At 39.6% G+C, this 13,302-nt stretch overlaps 1 long non-coding RNA gene across 1 annotated transcript in view; it reads left to right on the top strand.

Annotated features, from left to right (window-relative positions):
• The first annotated feature begins 2,392 nt into the window (after positions 1-2,392).
• LOC118020734 overlaps positions 2,393-13,302 on the top strand; it is a 27,260-nt gene continuing 16,350 nt past the window's right edge. The window contains exon 1 of the long non-coding RNA XR_004681994.1: positions 2,393-2,929. This is a non-coding gene — a long non-coding RNA (uncharacterized LOC118020734). The remainder of the gene's footprint in view (positions 2,930-13,302) is intronic.

Consider the following 13,302-nt stretch of genomic DNA (forward strand, 5'->3'; position numbering starts at 1 on the left):
ATGGGTGGTTCCTCTGGTTCTCACCACCACCTCCGCATCACAGCCAGCAGGAAGGAGGAAAGGGAAACGCACACTCCTTTTAGGGGCATGACCTGGAAGTTGCTTCTAGTCAAAAGAGGGTCATAAATCCACTGGTGACTTCAAGGACGGCTGAGAAAGTGTCCGTATCTAAGCAGTCATGGGCCTATAGCTAGAACACGATTCCCTGTGGATAAAAGGGCAAATGCATATTGGGGGACAATTAATGGGGGCAGGGGCCAGAAACGGGCAAGGACTTTATGTAATGGACTACGTGAGAAAGGGGCATTGGGTACAGAAGCAGCCAAGGCCGTTGTAAGAAAGAGACGGAAAAAGACAGATGCACAGAGAGATAGAAACTAGAGACCAGGGGCGCCTGGGTGGCTCAGTCGTTAAGCGTCTGCCTTCGGCTCAGGTCATGGTCCCAGGGTCCTGGGATCGAGCCCCGCATCTGGCTCCCTGCTCCGCAGGAAGCCTGCTTCTCCCTCTCCCACTCCCCCTGCTTGTGTTCCCTCTCTCACTGTGTCTGTCAAATAAATAAAATCTTTAAAAAAAAAAAAAAGAAAAGAAACTAGAGACCAAAGACCAGAGAGAGGGCAAATGAGAAGGAAACTGCCTGGTTTCCACAGCTTTTTAGATCCCGATTCTAACCCCCTTGTGGGAGTCCTCTCTTAGTCCTTATTTTTTAATTCTAAGTTGATTATAAATTCAAGTTTTAGTTTCTTTCCAGAGTGACCTTCCTATTTACAATGCCCATTTACCTGCCAGACAAGTGCTTGCTTTCAACCAACAATTCAGAAAACTATGTCTTAGTCCTCATTCTAACTGGAAAAAAAGACTGCCATAATGACAAGTAGGAAAAAAGTCAGCTTCACAGTTGTTTGATTATATACACTGGTATTTTAACTATGTGACCACAAGAGAAGGCATGTATTTTTTAAAAAAGAAGAAATGTATAAAAGAGGCTGAAAGTTATTGACAAGGCTTGCTAACCCTGTTAAACCCTTCTATTTTTTAGTAAAACATCCTTTAAAAGAAGTAGTCCTCTTAGAAAAGGTGCCACACACATTAGAAATTGTTACCACATGATTGTAGTTTTTTTAGCAATAAGGTTTTCCTATATGGTATGATAAATGCATGCAAAATAATTCAGTCAAAATTTTGATCGACCAGTGTTTGTTGAAAGCCACAAAGCTCAGATGATCATATAAAAGTTTAAAAGGGAGGGCGCCTGGGTGGCTCAGTTGGTTGGGCGACTGCCTTCGGCTGGGGTCATGGTCCTGGAGTCCCGGGATCGAGTCCCACGTCGGGCTCCCTGCTTGGCAGGGGGTCTGCTTCTCCCTCTGCCCTCTTCCCTCTCGTGCTCTCTGTCTCTCATTCTCTCTCTCTCAAATGAATGGATAAAGTCTTTAAAAAAAAAAAAGTTTAAAAGGGAAATTCATGTACTTTATTTATTTCCTAGAGAGGTTTCTAAATGGTAATCCATAAATACTTCTCTATAAAAAGAAATCTGAGATTCCAAAATTATTTACTCTGTAATCAATGTCAGTGAAAATGCACCGAGGCAGCTAGATTTTGCTCATGGGTCCTTGGACTTTGGCCACCCAGCATTCATTCCTCCTTCTTAACAGCACCCAGTTTCCTTTGAGAAATTACTCCTTCTGCTTTGGAAATACTCCTGGTAAACTGATATGTTAAGGTCTCTTCCCTGCCGCTACAGATGAGAAAGGGGCCTTTGGAGGCTCTTTTTTTTTTTTTACCAGAGCCTTTTATTCTACAACCAGTTGGAGCTGGGGGCTAACACTTGATGTAAGCTAGGTCAACTTAAAGCTAATGCCTGGGCATCTAAATCTTGAATAGAGTAAAAATGAAATGGACATTGATAGGATTTACTATTCCTGCACTGGCACTTTACTCACTGAATCTAGGCACAGGCCTCCAAAATTTGCATAAATTCTATGAGTTTTCATATAAGTCCATTGTTCTTCTATTCAGGAGACTTGATTTGTGTTGTGTTCATTCTAAAAGCTATGATTCACCTTCTATCTATTGATTTATAAATTGACCACATTGAACTATGATTTCAAAACTAAACCACAGACATACACACACCACCACCACCAACAACAACAACCTTACAACCTATAAAAGAATTTAGTCAGGAAATACCAACAAATGAAAAGATGGAGGGAAAAAGACAAGTATGAATAAAGCTGTTACAAAGTTTTCAAAGATCTTTACAAACGTGGTAATTGTCCCCAATAGAAAGAAAGAGGGGCGGAGGGAGGAAATATCAGAGTATCACAGAAAAAATAGTTCAACTTTATCAGTAATTACAGAGAAATAAAAACTAGATACCAACTTTTCCTCATAAAATCAAAAGTGATTTAAAACATCAATACTGTTGAAGAGGTGGTGAGATAAGCATTTTCATAAACTTCTGGTGGGTGTTTAACTGGCTATGAGTTTTCAGGAAGGCAATTAGCAATATGCAACACGAACCATCTAAATACTCATAAATTATACGAGTCAGGCAGGTAGAACCACGATGAGGGTTACAGAAAATGGGATTTATTATATGAATAGAGCTGTTAGTTGTGGGAAAAGCCCAGAGAGGATTTGAGAATCAGAGGAGTCACTAACCAATACTCAAGCACCAGGGTGGGTGGACAAGGCAGAGCAAATCTGAGAAACTGATGTAGATATGCAAAAGGGGATTTGTGGGAATGTCTCTGGGGGGCCATTGCTTTGAGGATCCCCAGCCAGACAGGATGGCTGATCTTGGGCCACTATCCATCAGCAGGGCCAAGGGACAAGAAGAAAGGCTGGGTGCCAAGGTACCAGGAGAAGTGTGGGGACAACCAGGAACCTGATGAGCAGCTCAGTTTCTGACAACAAAGATCTTCAAAGAGTAAGCCAAGCTGCTGCCTCACTTCTCTTTCCCAAACTTCACATGAGTTCCTCTTTTGGCCAATTCTACCTCTAAGTGTGCAGGGTAAGGAATTCTGGGTAATATAGTTTCCAGTGTAACAAAGTTGAGAATAGAACAACCCAGCACCCATATCTTTTGATCCTGTAGTCCCATTCCACACTTAGGAATGGATCCTAATGAAGTGGAAAATGTAGCCAAAGATTAAATAAAAATATAATAGGGCTGTCATAGTTAACACAGACAAAATTAGAAATAAGTTAATTTCCAATAATAGGGGAAATAGACTAAGGTAAGACACAGAAAGGACTTCCACTCATTCATTTAAAAAATTATTTCAAATGGCCTTTTAATGACATGGTTGTGTCCTCATGATATAGAATAAAAAAGTAGGCACAAAATTGTATCTGCATTAGAATTATGATTTTGGAAACATGTGATTTGACTTTCCTTTTATGCTTTCTTATTCCCTTCCTTATTCATTCTTCACAAAGCAAGCAAATCCCAATATGGTTTTCCAACGCACCTGGAACAAAATCCAAACCCTTCTCACAGTCTGCAAAGTCCTTCTTGGTCCTGTCTTTGTGTTGAGCTCTGATGGCTCTTTGCTTGGCTCATTCAACTCCAGTCCCACTGGGCTTTGGACAGTTCCTAGCTGAGGCTAACATTCTCCCGCCTTAAGGGCTTGGCAATTATTGCTTTTGCTTAACATGCCCTTCTCCCAGATCCTGACTGACCCCTTCTTGTTATTCAGCTCTCAGCTCAAATGTCACCTCCTTTAAGAGGCCTTTCTCCGAGCACCTCATCTACTGTCTCCGTTCCCCTTCCCACCCAGCAGTCATTCTCCCTCTCATTACCCTGCTCATTTTTTTTTCCTTAACTAAAATTATTGTGCTTTTTACTTAGCAGTCTACCTCACTAGAAAGCAGGGAGGGCCCACAAAAGCAGGAACATTATCTGTCACATTCATTGTTGTACCCCTGTGACTCTAACAAAGCCACTAAAGCTCACTATGTTTTCACTCATTGAATGGATAAATGAACAAATCAATTTTCTGAGTTTTCTACAATGAGCATCTTCCCTTTTATAGTAAAGAAAAGGTATTTGTAAGGAATATGTTGCTTGAAGGGCAATCTTGTGTCAGGAAGGATTTCACCTGTTACATAACGTAAGCTTTCCCAATTGTCAAATCTAGTGATTATCCAGGAATATTTTGGCTGTTGTATTTCTCTTAAAAGTTAGGTAGGAGTCTCCAGTGTACAGGAAAAAAAAATGTGAATTCAGTGTCAGCAAAAGCACAGGAATTTGTAAAGCATTCTCCTGGATAAATCATGTCATGTGTAGCAGTTAAGTAGCCAAAACCCATTTTACCATGATAACACTCTAGAACTCCCAGATATCATGAACTCAAAGCCTGTTTTAGGGCTACAACCACCTCCCCTTCTAGCTCAGTGTTCAGTGACTGTTAGCACCTCTGTTTTGCCTCATCAACGCCACCCATCCTGCCCCAAGTCTACTCTCTTCAAGACTCTCAGCCCTCCTGGCTTTGTGTCTTACCCTATCATGACCAAGGGGCCAACCACCCTGACTGGTTAATCCTAAACTTCCTTTTCTCTATATTTCAGACTCTCTGAGAAAATCTCAACTATAAAGAAATCCAACTGCTTATCTTCTCCATGTTAGTGTCTTGGCTTTAAGCTGTCTTCAGAAGAACAAAATTTTATCTCCTTTTGCCTTAGATTGCCTTTTTTACGTTCCAGTCTTTTGATGTCCCTAGTTCACTAGGTACTTAAATATAATGGAAGAGGTGAGGCAAGGCTTTGTGATGTCAGGCTATGGAGCCCAAACATTTTCACCTTCCCAATCCAACAACACACACACATGCACGCGCATGTGCGTGCAAGAGCCGGAGACAATACTCTGTATGTTAGGGTTCTTTGGAGCCTGCCCTCCACTGCAGTGGCCAAGAATCATCCAGGCAGCTGACATATGATTCACTCACTTGGCTGAGAACTAACATAAAAGGGTAACACATACTCTCTGAAACCAGCCAGGCCTCTAGTCTGGGGAAATGTTTCATTCTTCCTGGGATAGGGCTAAGTTTTAGGTATAAGAAATGAAAGCATCCAAGTAGAGCTTTAATTAGATTTTATCTAGAAGGTAGAGTAAAACAGGTGCACCTATTTCTCAAAAAGTCATTTTGGGGGATTTTTCATAAGACAGTCTTTTCATTATTTTAATCAATGACAAACTTCTAACACTCTCCTGTGGCTGATGAGTTTAACTATCTTTAGCAAGCATGAATTCCACTGAAGGCAGATAAATAGACAACTTTATGGCAGGTAACTCTCCAGTCTGGCCTGTTTTGTGCTAACTTGATTCTGAATTTTGTGGCAAATGAAACTCTGTTTCTTTTTTAGACTCTGAAACTGGCAGCTATTGTGTTCAGTTTTATGGTTAAATAAATTTTGTTATCAGCCTCAGTGATTTTTCATGCTTTCCATGTCCCCCTAAGAGAAAGTAGGCAATCATCAGAAAATAGCCATGGAGAACTTTCTCTTGCTATTACTAAGTGATGCTGGAGAAAAATCACCCTATTAGGCAGATTGATTTCTCTATAAATTTGTGGATACCCACTTCAGCTGGGCTCACAGCATTCCCTGTCAATCTTCTGTTTCTGAACTCACTTCCTTCTCTTATTCTCAAACAACTTTTTCAAACCTCTACTACCAACTTTCCAATTCTTTCTTTATTCTCAGGAAAAGACTGTATGACTTACTTGGCATAGAAAATACGAGCCATCTGAAACACACTCTCTCCACACTCAACTACAGTTATACAAAACTAATCTAGATCCAACTCTTCCCCCTTTCTTTCTATTACCATAGAAAAGGTCTCCCTCTTCTGCTTAAAGTTCATCACCCTGCAACAGATGGTCTGTAAGATGGATCCCAAGAGGGATGCCTGGGTGGCTCAGTCAGTTAAGCAGCTGCTTTCAGCTCAGGTCATAATCCCAGGGTCCTGGGATTGAGCCCCGCATTGGGTTCCCTGCTCCCTGCTCAGTGGAGAGCCTGCTTCTCCCTCTCCCTCTGCCGCTCCCCCTGCTTGTGCTCTCTCTCCCTCTGAGTCAATAAATAAATAAAATCTTGAAAAAAAAGATGGCTCCCAAGGATCCTCACTTAATGATATTCATGACCTTGTGGTATCCCTGATCCTCCAAAGAAGGTTGGAAATAGGTGACTTATTCCAACAAATAGAACACAGTGAAAATAATAGAATGTCACTTCTTGTTAAAAATGTTGTAACCTCTGTTTTGGGTATTCTCTAGTTCTCTCTTGTTTTTTCATTTATTGACCCTGAAGGAAGCCAGCTGCTATGTTGTGAGCTGCCCTGTGGAGAAGTTCATGTGTCTAGGGAGGCCTCTGGCTGACAGCCATCAGGGAACAGAGGTTCTTAGTCCAAGAGCCTGTGAGGAAGTGAATGCTCACAATACCCACATGAGCAAGTTTAGAAACAGATCCTCTCCCTTCCCCCTACTCTTGAGTCATCAGATGAGACCACAGCCCAAGCAAGTAGCCTCACAGCAACTCCATGAGAGACCTTTAGCCAGGTGCACCCGGTTAAGCCGTGCCCTGGTTTCTGACCTATAAGAACTGTGAGATAATAAATATTTGCTGTTTTATGCTGCTAAATTTGGGAGTAATTTATTATGTAGCAATAGATACCTAATACAACCTTCATCTATGCTCTGGATCTTTCTCACCTGCTTCTTTTTTCCACATCTTCAAAACTTTCCTCTCAACCCACTCCTTCTAATTAGCAAGTGCACATGGTAAAATGATTTTTTTAAAAAGAAAATCTTCAATTCCAATTCCCCTTCCAGCTACAGCTGTATGTGTCCCTTCCTCTTAGAGCCAAATTTCTTGAGTTATCCACGTGTACTTAATTCCCCTTCCATTCATTTTCTTTCCATTCCATTCACACCCTATTCATTCCACTGCAATGTAGTCTTTAGCCCCATGAATTCCACAGAAACTTCTCTTCCCCACGTCTCCAGTGTATCCAATGGGAATTTTCAGACCTTATTTTGCTTGACATTCAGTACACTTCATTCCTCTGAAAAATGTTTTCCTTCCTTCCTATCAATTATACCAGACTCCCTGGTTTTGCTCCTATCTTTCAGAACATTCCATTTCAGCCTGTTTTGCAGGCTCTTTTTACTCTGCCCTAAAAGCTTGTGCTTCTCAGGGCTTAGCCCCAGGTAGTCTGTACTTCTCACACTTGGGCAATCTTACTTCCTAATGAATCCCAAATTGATATTCCCAGCTCCTTCCTCAGCTCCAAACACATATATCGAATGGCAGGGAACTGAAATTTTTAAAGTATTTTGAAATAATTCTTTAGACTGCAGAAAGAACAATGAATTGGAAACCATTCGGAAGGCTGCTACAGTTATCCAGGCAACAGATAATAATGGTGTCCTGGCCATGGTTGTGGCATTGTGAGTGGAGAGAAGTGGACAGAATTGTAAACTATTAAGAAAAGAGAAAGATAACAATTGCATATACAGACAGATGGAAGTCAAGCTGACTACTTTTCTAGTTTAGGCAAGAATGGCCAAATAGTAATATCATTTGCTAGGGTAGAAGAAAAAAAAATGGTGGATGAGGGTAGTACTTAATGAAAAGTTTTGTTCTGTATTTGCTGAGAGGAGCAGTGGCTCACAAACTTGCACGTACATCACAATTACCTGGAGGACCTGTTAAGTCACAGATTGTTGGGCCTCATCTCTAGAATCGCCAATACAGTAATTCTGGAGTGGGGCCTGAGAATCTGCATCCTAGCCAGTTCCCAAATAGTACTGATGCTGCTGATCTTGGGACCACACTTTGAGAACCACTGCTCTGGTCTTGTTGAAAATACAGACTCTTGGGCGCCTGGGTGGCTCAGTTGGTTAAGCGACTGCCTTCGGCTCAGGTCATGATCCTGGGGTCCCGGGATCGAGTCCCGCATCGGGCTCCCTGCTCGGCGGGGAGCCTGCTTCTCCCTCTGACCCTCCCCCATCTCGTGCTCTCTCTGTCTCATTCTCTCTCTCAAATAAATAAAGAAAGAAAGAAAGAAAGAAAGGAAAGAAAGAAAGAAAGAAAGAAAATACAGACTCTTAGGTCCCATCTTTGTACTACCAAATCAGAATCTACATTTTTAAAAAAATCCTCGCATTATTTATATGAACATTAAAGCTTTTTTATTGAGGTGCAATTGACATATAACATTATATTAGTTTTGGGATGAACATTAAAGGTTCAGAAGCATTAAAGCTCTCATTTAGATGGTCTTGTGTAAGTCAGACAATTTCAAGTTCACCCTGCGAATATGGCTTTTGTGCTGTAGAATTATTGTCATAACTTCATGCAACTTTCATCTTTCAAACCAATTTAAAAAAAAGGGGTCAAATCATGTGTGTGGCCGTACTCTTTGCCTCATTAATTAATCCTCCTCTAGATCTAAATTTCCTTCTTGAAAACATAGAAACCCTAACAATAAACACACAGTGCTTCACATAAACTGGAATATGTTATATGTAAACCAAACACTTGGTATTCTCTCTGTGGTTTGTATTCTACTTGCAAAGTTTTTCAGTTGATTTGTTAGGCTTTTCACAAGTTGCCTTTTTTTTTTTTTTAAGATTTATTTATTTATTTTAAAGAGAGAGTCTCAAGCAGACTCCTTGCTGAATGAGGAGCCCAACGTGGGGCTTGATCTCATGACCCTGAAATCACAACCCTGAGATCACAACCTGAGCCGAAACCAAGAGTGGGAAGCTTAACCAACTGTACCACCCAGGCGCCCCTCACAGGTTGCCTTTTTGAGGTTGCTGCCCACCACACTTTTCAATTTTACTCCAAGCTGAAATATAACCCCGTCTTAATTTCCCAAAGCAAGACCTGGCTATAACTTTACCAAAGACTTGGGGATCTATGGAATGGAGACTTGCAGAAAACCAGCCCCTGCACACAAGTGCTTCAGGAGTTCACAGCTACTCCTTCCCAAGGAATATTCTGACCTTTGACTTTATTCCTTGACCTGTTGCTAAAATGTACATCACCTTCCACCCTCAACATTTGCCTTCTGCCCCATGTTTATGCCTCTTCCAAATTACCACCTACCCGGAACACAGAGAAAAATCTAGTTTTCCCCTTTTGTCCTGGTGCAAAGCCTGCCCCGCTCCGTGGGTGTCATTTGCAATCTAGCTCCTTGGAGTCCTTGAAACTCTCCAACCTGGAAGAGATTTTGGCTTTATCTTTGCACAGTCAAAAGGTCCATTGGAGGTTTCTAATCACCACTCCTCTACCCCCCACAAATTTACTTGCCTTCAGAGGCAGTTGGTGAAATAGAAAGATGCTGCAGGGTTTCAAAAACGCTAAACTTCTAGCTGCAGATAGAGCACCCTTTCCACATAAAATAGTTTTGTTCATTCATTCAGGCGATAGATCCAACTGTCAGAAAGTCACATGTGTGATGGCTGTGTTTTTAAATAGTATTAGTGGTCATTTGCGTGTACTTGCTGTATGACTACAAAGAATGACTCAACTATGAGTCAAATGCCCATTTTTTACTCCTCATTTCCTTTTTCCAGTATTTTTCAAAAGTTTCCTGCGTATTGACATAATTTCAGTGAAATTAAACTTGAACAAAGTCTTTTTCATCAGACAGCGAGGGAACAAACAGATATTCAGTGGGGGGAAAATGAAACTCAACTTATACCTCACACCATACACAAAAATTAATTCAAGATAGATTATAAACCTACACATAAAATGGAGAACTATAAGGTTTCTAGAAGTCATAGGAAAATATCTTTGCAATCTTCGGGTAGGCAAAGATTTCCCTAGGAAAGCACAGAAAGCACTAACTGCAAAAAAGAAAACAAGAATTGGTAAATCAGACTTCATGAAAGTTAAACACGTTCAAAAGACACTGTTGAGAGAATAGACAAGCCACCGACTGAGAGAATATGTTTGCAACACATACATCTGACCAAACACTTGCAACCAAAATATGTAAAGAATATATACAACTTAATAATGATTTAAAAAACCCAATCTTAAAAATAGGCAAAAAGATTTGAGCAGACACTTCATAAAAAATATACATCAGTGGCCGATAGACACTGGAAAGATGCTGGTCATCATGTTCTCATATAATTTTAAAGCACAACAAGATACTACACATCCACTAGCTAGAATGGCTAAAAGTAAAGAGAATAAAAACTCTAAACTCTCATATATTGCTAGTGGGAGTATAAAATGATGTAACTACTCTGGAAAATTGTTTGCAGTTGCTTGTAAAGTTAAACATATCCTTACCATACGTTCAGCGATCCCACTCCTAAATGTACACCCCAGTGAAATGGAGGGACGACTGCCCAGACACTGATATGCAAATGTTCATAGCAGCTTTGTTCCTACTAGCGCTAGATTGGAACCACCATGGGTATCCATTTACAGGAGAATGGGTAAACAAAGCGGGGTATAGTCATAGAGTAGAATACAACTCAGCAATAAAACTAACAATTGATGCAACAACAAGGATCAATCTCACAGCATTATGTCCTACTAAAAGAAGCCAGACTCAAAAGAGTACATACTGTATGATTTCACTTACATGAAGTTCAAGAACATGTAAAACTGATCTATGGTTACAGAAATCGGAACAGTGGTTGCTTGGGGATGGAGGTGGTAGGAATGACTGGGAATAGGCTGAGAGAACTTTCTGTCATGACAGAACATTCTGTCTCTTGTGTGAGTTTTATCAAAAATGATGGAATTGGACACATAAGATCTATGTGTTTCCCTCTATTTAAGTGATATCTCAATATTTTAAAACTTGAGCAGCTTAAAATAATATAGTAACTGCATTTTGCCTCTCTTATAGCCATGGGTCCATTGATCCTACTAATTCTACCAATGGTCAACTACTCAATGGTAGTGATGGATAGCAGTTATATGTGTTGTCTAGGCAGGTAAAACTATTGTTACTATGAATCTTCTGAATTTTGTTAAACATACCTGCAGATTTATTTTAATTTATGTATTCAACTATACCAAATGTAGATTTGTTTTCAACTCACTTTTTTCAATGCTTTTGTTTATCTTTATCTTCTCATCTGAAATGTCTTCAACATGTTGTCTCTTGCTACCAAAATCCCCCCCAATGCATTACACACAGTTCAAGTGCCATTTCCTCTGTGAAGCTGTTATTTCCCCCACAGCTAACATAGCTCTCAATTCTTTCCTAAACTAGGGAAGCGCTTTTTCTCTCAAGTACTAATTCCCATGATGATGAAACAGCTTAAAATATATTTGGAGTTTTGTTTCTGGAATGACCTTCTTTTCTAGAATGTAGGCCACGCAGGGTTAGGCACACAGAAGGCACTCAAATGCCTAAATAAATATATGAACTAAAAAAAGTTTAATCTCATATAATGTGGATTTCCTTCCCCTGAACTCAGAGTATACATATAAGAAGATAATTTAAATGTGTCCAAATAGGTCTTGCCTTAACGAAAAAGAATAATTATAGGAAAATTTGAATGATACTTTAACTTTTAAACTCTTATGGTAAAAAATATATTGTTTTAATAACCAAGGTTATTTTATACATTACAATCATTATACTAGAGAAAGTTCAACAAAATAAAATAAAAGTGATTGACAATTTCCTCCTTATTATCAAAAGACAAGAGACTGGTTTGACTAGAAGTATCTGTTTTCAATAGGCACGTCCTGCTTATCTTTGGTAGGAAGTTAAAAGATAGCTCTATATTTCAGATTATTTGGGGTAGTGACAAACATTTAGCCTATTCATTAATGAGAATATTTTATACTCTCATTGCAGAGGTTAGTTGTATTATGTGATGTGAGAGCCTGTAATATGTATGAAGGACTGTCGCTAAATAAGTGTATTTTGGTTTTCAGTGGTTACATTCTGTACTTGCTGACTGAGGTTCATATCAGTCAGTCCTATATTATAATAACAATAACAGAAATATTGCTAATAAGTGATGATTCATTACACTGGACGTACAAACTCAGCTTCATGAATTTGTTAATTGTTTTTCACTGTTCTGGACAGTAGCCAGTCTCCATTCTTTTTTTTTTTTAAAGATTTTATTTATTTATTTGACAGAGAGAGACACAGCAAGAGAGGGAACACAAGAAAGGGGAGTGGGAGAAAGAGAAGCAGGCTTCCCGCCGAGCAGGGAGCCCAATGCGGGGCTCAATCCCAGGACCCTGGGATCATGACCTGAGCCGAAGGCAGACTCTTAATGACTGAGCCACCCAGGGGCCCTGCCAGTCTCCATTCTTACTACATGAATATTTCAAAGGCCCTGCCAAATAAGTTCATAAAGAAAGTAGGAATTAATATACTATTAAACAAAGTACAGTAATGTAAATATTCTATACATCAGATCCTAAGGTAAAGATATTGACTAAATTGAAAACCACCAGAGGGCAGCTTAATACAAAAGTGATGGATACTTAAAAGAGTATGGTAGTATTTTTAAAGTAATTCCAGTAAGTTAAATACTATAGATACAGAGGAAAGAGAGTGACAAAAGACACATTTAATAAAATACTTTAAAATTTCAATTATAACATGTTTATGAGTTTAACATATTTGTATATTCTATATTCCATGTACTTTTAGTTGATCTTCAAATATGAATGTGAATTAAAATCCCCTCCCCCCATTTTTTTGGCAGCAGCTAAACTGGACAGGAGGTCAGGCCACTTGGCCAATATTAAAATTTTTTAAATGTGGTCTTAGGTTTTCCTCCCTGTGGTGGCCAGTGCTTTTCCTAAGAAAGAAGTAATTGACACCACTAATTTGTTTTGTTCTAATTTAATGGAATTAAAAATGAAAATTAAGATGATAATGATGATTCTCTTTTAAGTACTTTTCATAATTTTAAATAATTGATGTATGCAGCTGTTTGCTTTTTGTCTCTGCCTCTTGTTTAAATACTCTATGAGGTCAAGGACATGTACTTTAAGGACCTTGCCAAGTACAGTGGCTAGGAGGTTGGCTTTCAATAATTACTTGTTTCAATTAAGTAATTAACTGTAAATTCTTAAGGGACTAACATTTCTGGAAACTATTCTATGTTTTCATGTAGTCAACAGCAATACCTCTGTCTATCCATCCACACACCCATCCGTCCATCCACCCATCCACACACGCATCCATCCATCCCTCCATCCACCCCTCCACACACCCATCCATCCATCCACCCATCCACACACGCATCCATCCATCCATCCATCCATCCATCCATCCATCCATCCATCCAT

The sequence above is a fragment of the Mirounga leonina genome, unplaced genomic scaffold (genome assembly GCF_011800145.1).
Source record: "Mirounga leonina isolate KUSES-001 unplaced genomic scaffold, KU_Mleo_1.0 Mir_174, whole genome shotgun sequence".
Taxonomy (NCBI): domain Eukaryota; kingdom Metazoa; phylum Chordata; class Mammalia; order Carnivora; family Phocidae; genus Mirounga; species Mirounga leonina.